General features: G+C 45.9%; 2 protein-coding genes across 4 annotated transcripts in view; one reads left to right on the top strand and one right to left on the bottom strand.

Moving 5' to 3' along the window:
* The window catches only part of LOC120954768 (probable nuclear hormone receptor HR3), a 509,904-nt gene that overhangs the window by 460,231 nt on the left and 42,599 nt on the right, over positions 1-7,074 (bottom strand). The gene's annotated exons all lie outside the window — the stretch shown is intronic.
* LOC120960165 (uncharacterized protein DDB_G0283357-like) overlaps positions 1,401-7,074 on the top strand; it is a 40,965-nt gene continuing 35,291 nt past the window's right edge. The window contains exon 1 of one of the 3 annotated variants that reach the window (XM_040384165.2): positions 1,401-1,550. The gene's annotated coding sequence lies outside the window, so the exon portion shown is untranslated. Of the gene's footprint in view, positions 1,551-1,657; positions 2,200-7,074 lie in introns of those variants that run through there. The other 2 variants (XM_049610201.1, XM_049610202.1) reach the window with 2 other exon arrangements.

Genomic DNA, 7,074 nt, shown 5'->3' with positions numbered 1-7,074 from the left:
GATTTTATATTTACTCCGGCTCTGGAACTGAAGCTGACAGGAACTTATCCCAAGTGCCACTACTCCACTAAACGACCACTAAACGGGTTGTAAACGGCTCAAGCTCTCAATCTAAAAGGAATCTAAAAAGACTTCGTTTAGCAGACGGCAACGACTGATGCATTCTAAAAATAGCAACAACAAAAAAGGCTGGTGGCGCCTTGCCACACAGAGGAGCTATTTTTGCCCTTTGAGAGCTTTCTCCTTCCCTCTGTACTTTTGGCTTGATTTGCTTTTGGTATGGTTTTGAATTGATGTTATGCATCGCTAGAACTAGAACGGCGATACGATTGTTTAAATACCAAACTCCAATTTAATCCATCAGCACTGAAGCAAGTGCGATTTGAGTAGGGGTCGTTAGTGTTGATACCCGTGTATTTGACCACACGATCATTCATATAGATTTTTGCTCGGAAAGTTAAAAGGCTATATAGGTTTGAGAAGGAGCCTTCGTTTTTTTATATGGATATTTGATTTTCCAGTCGTTTCAGCTTAATCTGTAGCGTTTGGGATAGTCATCAGGCTGATTATAGTTTTGTGACGGATTTTCGGAATCGCACCCATGGCTAAAACCCACTTTCTAGCATTGCAACTCCAGTTCCGATTCCGGCTAAATCAAACCAACGGCTCCACTCAAAGCTGTTCCAAACCATTGCAATCGTCTGAGTCGTTTGGGGCCCCGACTATGACTAGCTAGCTTATATGACGGCTCCAGACGGCACAGACGATTCCGACAGCTCTGGACGGCTCTGGCGACTCAGGATGGAACCATCAATTTAATTTCACCAAAATCGGTGTCAGGGAAAATTATATATCACGGATATATTCTTGTCCTGGACCTGATCTCAAGCTTATTCCCATTTTGGAACTAGTTCCGAACCTGTCCGAGTCCAGTCATTTAAAGCTTACCTATTCTCGTCCCAGATCCGTTTTGCTTCTTACTAATGTTCTGTGAGCGAAGCTTCAGGGACCTTGTTAGGTTCTGGAACTATTCTGCAATCTATATTAGTCCAGGGATTGATTGAAGCTGCAACCCGAATCTCGTACCTGAAGCTGATGCTAATTCCGAAACAATCTTAGTGAGGGCGTTAAAATAATTCCATAAAAATAAATAAAAAGAAGCAGAGTTATGAAAAACTGATTTTGAAGAGATTGAATTCTACAAATTCAGCACCAATTTTCGCTTAAATTCTGCGCTTTGGTCCACGGGCACTGGATGACACAACCCGTTCGCCATCAGCTAACTATGGGCGCGAGTCGACCACTTCGTGACCATAATAATCTGCCAGTGGAATTTTCCATCCACTCCGCTGGCCAAAACTGATGCATTTGCTTGCCCGCTTGCCGTACCACACACACAGCTGTCAAATCGCAGCAATTGCAGAAACGTCAGGTCGCAGAAGCCAGTTTGTTTCCTGCTAATTTGTAACCCGCGAGTGTTTCAACATTCTCCGTAAAAATCTCAACTTCACAGTTCTGCCGAGTGAGCCGAATAATTACAGCCGAATCTCGTACGTTTGTTGCCGATATACCGATTATAAAGTTTTGTGAAATGTGTTTAGTTGTACGGCTTATGGCGTAGCTTGTCTCCCCCCCTTTTAGTTGTTAGTTCAGTTTTGCGTTTCGGATTTTCGGACTCTTCCGCTGCCTACCACGTTCGCTGGAAAAGAGCCGAGAACGATTTCGCGAAAAAGTGTGAAGCTCAACAAAGGAGGCAGTGGAGAAAAAAAAGCGATGACGTTGACGCTGCTGCTGGTGGAAGCTGTGCCGCTCCTTCCGTGTGTGTGGTAACGTGTCGAAACACAAAACAACGCACTGCTCGAGAATGTGGGAGGAGTGTGTTTTGGAATTTTAGGGTAATTTTGGATGGAATCATCGGCGTGGGAAAGCGGCGCAGAGGTGGACGCCCTTTCTAGAATCCTCACCTCCCCCGAAACGAACACACAGAGACGTGCACACAGTTACACTCACACACACAGCAAGCGCAGCATTATCCATGCTTCCAGACGCATAAAACGCTCTGTGGAGGCTGGCCAAGCATTCGATGTGGCAAATTGAAAGCAGAAGCAAACGTGACGCTGTGGTGGTGGTGCTGCGGCTGCTGCTTCTCCAGAGGTGAAAGGAGCTGCGTTCCCAAAAATTCAACCGACACTACCGAAAGTAGGTTACCCCGCTGCTTGGTGGTGTGTGGTGCTTTTGTGCTGTAAAAAAAAAACGTTTCCGAAAGTTTCTTCTCATCCGTGCGTGTGTGTGTGTGTGTGTCTGTGCAAAACTCCCGTCACCCCATTCCATCATGTTCGGCTAGCGCGATATGATTTTCAACACCTTCTTCCCACGGTGCAGTGACCTTGTTTTCGGTGGTGGTGGTGGTGGTGAGCAGATATTTGGGAGCTGATTTTACACAACCCTGTACTTCACCAAATCACAGCATGGAGAGCATAAAATTAGGTGACTTTGTGTGGTAGTGCGTTTGTGTCTGTGTGCGTGTGTGTGTGTGGGTATGCGCTTCATGCCATTTCGCACAAGTGTTGAAAGTGTTTGCGCTCCTGTGTGCACATGTGTGCGTGTGTGTGTATGTGTAAAGCATAATGAGACAACAGGATTTGGTGTGTCGTTGCTCCGGTGTATATCGCCTTGTCCCCCAGCATGATTTGGGGTGGGGAAAATTGGCAAAAACAAAGAAGCCCCAACATCGCCCCCTGCAAGCCCAATCCAAGCAAGCGCGTGACGATCCTTTGTTGTGTTTTTGGGGGGCAAAGTGAATGCCATTGACAGTTGTTGTTCAAGACAGGGAGAGCATCATAGATGAAACAAGCTGCATGCGTGTCCTGCACGTGGTAACGATACAGAAATGTAAGTAAGAATTTACCAAAAAAAACCCAATGTCTTTCACCTTAAAGCAATATTATTTTGTTTCACCATTTTTTGTTTTTTAGCTACACGGGTTGGGCATTAGAAACCAAACCAAAAAGGGCATACGAACACATACACATTGAAAAACGTTCGCCTGCAGGAAATTGAACCACCCCGCTAATGGTGATTAGTTTGTTTATTTATCAAACTTTTGTAGCCGCCAGCCCTACTTTTGTTTACCTTTCGAAAACAAACGAAACCAACCTCCCCCCCTTCACACCTGCTGCTCTCTGCCGGCACCACCCCCTCCCTGTGGTCGGGTATGCAAGCCATGTAAACAGCGCATTGAAAAAAAGGGAACGGGTCAAGCGAAAGGTATACATAGACGCCGGCAGCATAAAACTCTGGCTTGTTTGTAAAAAAAAAACGAAGGTGTGTGTGTGTGTTTTGGTGTGTCGATCCATGGTCAGCATGGGACGCCGCGCAAACCCTTCAAACAGTGGGTAGGAAAATATGTGTTGCTGTGCGGACCAAATGCATAATGTTCAATTGTAAGCTCCACGTGTCATCGAAGGCAAAACGTGGCTGTGGGTCTCACAGTTTTGGTGTATGTGGAAGCGAAAATTAGCGCCCCAGGTGTCCTAAATGGCCCCGGTCGACTCCAGTAAAGTCTGGCGTGTGTTTCGATCCCCCAACGAACTGTCCCTAATGGCATGGATTGATTATTTGGTTACGTATGGTACAAAAAAGACTAGGATAAGTAAGAGAGGAAGTCAACGTGCTGTTTAAAAAGGACGTCTTAAAAAAATAATAGAAATCGAATTGCAAAAAGAATGAATAAGCACAAGCACTTCAAAATTTTCCGCATCGGAATAATTATATTCACCTTTTGCCCTATTTACGGTTGCTTTTCACATCCTTTTTGCTGCCAACGGTGCACTGTGATCGGGGACTGTGTGGGTGTGAGCCTCTGGTGAGCATAGTGCAGTCCCCTCGTGCTATGTCTGTACGCCGCGGCAGTAGCTACCCAGTTGGTGTGTTCAGCAGCAGCAGCAGCACCAGGTCAAGGCTTTATTTTCTGCACCTGCGTATCGGAGTTTGGTGTTCGTAGCAGTAGGCAGCCCCAATCTGGGCCCCAAGCTGCATAGGATTGGTTTAAAGTTCGTGTCTTTTGCTTGATGCTTCTAAAACTCTTCTTTTTTTTATTTTTTAGCTATGCGCACGATTGCTTGAATGCGAGGGAGGGGACCGTATAGCGTGTAGTTACGGAGCAAACACACGAATCGCTTCATTGGCACGTTCTACATTAGCTACTCGATTAGCTCGGCACAAGCGCTCCGTCCCGATAGGTGTAATCCGTGGCAAGACGAACCGGGCGCATTTGCCCGGTCCGAGGTCGCACTTATTTCAGACCCGTTTGCGTTGCAGTGGCCGATGTGTTGGAGTAATTTGTGCCGTTGGTGTGCGATTTGTGCTACTAACGCAACCTGCAAACCTCCGATAGTAGTGTGGTGAGTGTGTGGGGCTGTGGTTTTTGCAAAACGCAACGTGCGAAATTGCACTTCCAATCAAATCGATCCCACTCCACTCCACCCCTACAGGAAAGCTCTTCAAATGGTGTGGGAAAAAGGGAAGTGAGAGGCAAGCAAATGCATAGCTAAAACGAACGTAACGTAATCGGGATGGAAAGGGAAGCAGATATATTTCTCTCCACAGCCGAAATGAAGCCACCGGCGGGTTTGTGCTTTTTCCATTGCTGCTTCTCCGTTCCATTGGAGAGCAGTGTGGAAAAACCCGCCCCCTGCTCCAATCCCCGCACTAAGAGCGGGAGCTCTGATGGGGGTGGAAGACTAACATTGCATTAGAAATTTCCCGTTAGCCGGGGCCGGGGCACACGGAATTCCGCCGTGTGTACCGATTTTCTCGATTTGCCGGTTTGCTTTCCCGGCCCGGTGATGGTTCCCGTTCATTCGTACCGCTTTGCTGCTGGTGATCATTCGTTTGGTTCGGGTTTTTCTATGTGTGTGTGTGTGTGTAGTAGCGAGAAGATTTGTCGGTTTCTTTCCCTTGATCTTGGACGAGAGCAAAAGCGACGGAAACATTGCGGGTCGGTGTATGTGTGTGGCCATTGATGAAAGGAAACGATGATTTGTGACGTACCAGTGATGGCTGGAGACCACCACCAGTGGATTAGAGATTGGATGAAAAGGTCCAAACAAAGTGAACTGCGGTTTGGCTTTTTTAATTTATTTTCTTAATTTATATTTTTTTCATATTTTAGAATAAATGAAAACATCTGGGACTTTGCAATTGTGCTGTGAATTTAACCACCAAGCCACCAAAAACTATACTTTTGATAAAATGAAGCAAACCCCAGAAGAAACGTGGATGTGCTCAAAAGAAAGTCAAACAATCCACATGACATCGGCCACCTGGAAGAAGCAGAGATCCTTCTTAAAAAATGGCATTTTTCTTACTGCTGGAAGCTTATTTTTTTTGCGAGTGACGGATAAACAAACTGCGCACCACCACAACCATACGAAATCCGTCGTCTTCTATCGGTACTTACCGTAGGTCCAGAACCACCCTCCGCCCAGGTCTCCGGGGGAGGAAATATCTTGCTCGCTGAACCGTAACGACCATAAAGAACAATAGACTTGGTTGGAATACCTTTGTTTTAAATAGACCATAATTTGGATGAGACCAGCAGCCCACCGCTACCGCCACCACCACCACTACCACCCCTAACAATCTAAATAAGCTTGTTCAGTGAACAGAGAGCGCAACTCTTCAACTGTGGGTAGCCAAGATGCAAGTCACGTGATAAATTCACGGTCAAAAGTATCGTCCAGCTGCTGGGTGTTTCCGATCGTTAGGTTTGAAAATTGTTATAGAATTAAATTATTTAATTAGATTTTCTAATATGTTTGCTCTCCTATAAGCAATAGGTGGTGGTGAAGCAGCTTGGCTCCATCTCGTCGTTTGTCTTTTCCCCCCTTCAATTGCGATCTTGTTGCAGCTCTGACGCAAATCTACTGCTGCTGCTCTACATATCGATTCGCGGCCTGATCAGTCGCCCGGAACGATCTTCACCAGGTGGAACAATCTGCTTCTGCTGTTTCGCGCAACCACCTTCTCTTCGGGGTTCTGTTGCGTGTGTGCATCGATAGTTGAAGATGTTGAAGAATTTAATACTTGCACACTCACCGCCACCATCACCACCAGGAGATGTAGAGCCCATTTTTGCCTGTATTGCAATCGATTAAATATGATTTTTTAATTCGTAGAACCATGCTGCTGATGTAGCACATAAACTGCTGGTGTGCCTAGGGTGATGTATAAAAGTCGCCGGAGTCTGACGCGTTGCAAAAGTTACTGGAGCGTTCAGAGCACAGACTAGCAGTCATCGATGCTTGCCGCGTATCTTGCAATTGGCAGAGCTTCTGCAGGGGCATTACAGCGACTTCATCCGTGTCTAGAGCACATCAGGGCCCGAGATCAAACCAAAGAAGAACCACGCCAGGAGGGTTGATTCTTTTGTAATAAATTTATGATCATATCTACCATTAGCAGGGGCAACCTGCTTCCCGACCCGGGCCTGCCTACCTTACCGGATCGTGGATCGGAGACCGGCCCGATCCGTTAGCTCTTTGGTATTAATGTTTTATCTCTCCTCTACCACCAATCGGTTGAGATTTTGCGGCTTGTTATTATTTTGCTTGCCAGCCTGCCCTGCCCGGTTAGCTTGCCCGGCGGTGGTGTAGTGCTCAGCTAGGCGGAAACACAACACTGGTTCAGGATTCCGCACCACTGATTTCTTCTCCTCTGGTGCTGCTTTCTGTGTGTGTGCGTGTTTGAGGTTGGATCAGGTCGCAAAGGGAGAGGAGAACACAATCGCTGTAATGAGTTTTAAGACGAGCGGTAGAAATTGATTATGGCTTTTTGATTACAAGCGGGGAGTTAAATTTGTCATAAAAAATATTAGCTTGTTTACTGTTGGTTTTTGTTGTTATTTTTCCATTGTTTTAAATTACACTAAAATTTGGTAATAAATTTATCGCACTTATTCATTCGAAATCGCAACAAAATTGGAAAGAGTATCAGCCAATTTTGCAGTCGTCAGCATGACTAAATTGGAACAATCACACGTTGATTAATTATTTTTTTGTTCTCAACATGGTC

This window comes from Anopheles coluzzii, chromosome 3 (assembly GCF_943734685.1).
Source record: "Anopheles coluzzii chromosome 3, AcolN3, whole genome shotgun sequence".
NCBI lineage: Eukaryota > Metazoa > Arthropoda > Insecta > Diptera > Culicidae > Anopheles > Anopheles coluzzii.
This window is presented reverse-complemented; position numbering and strand designations above follow the sequence as displayed.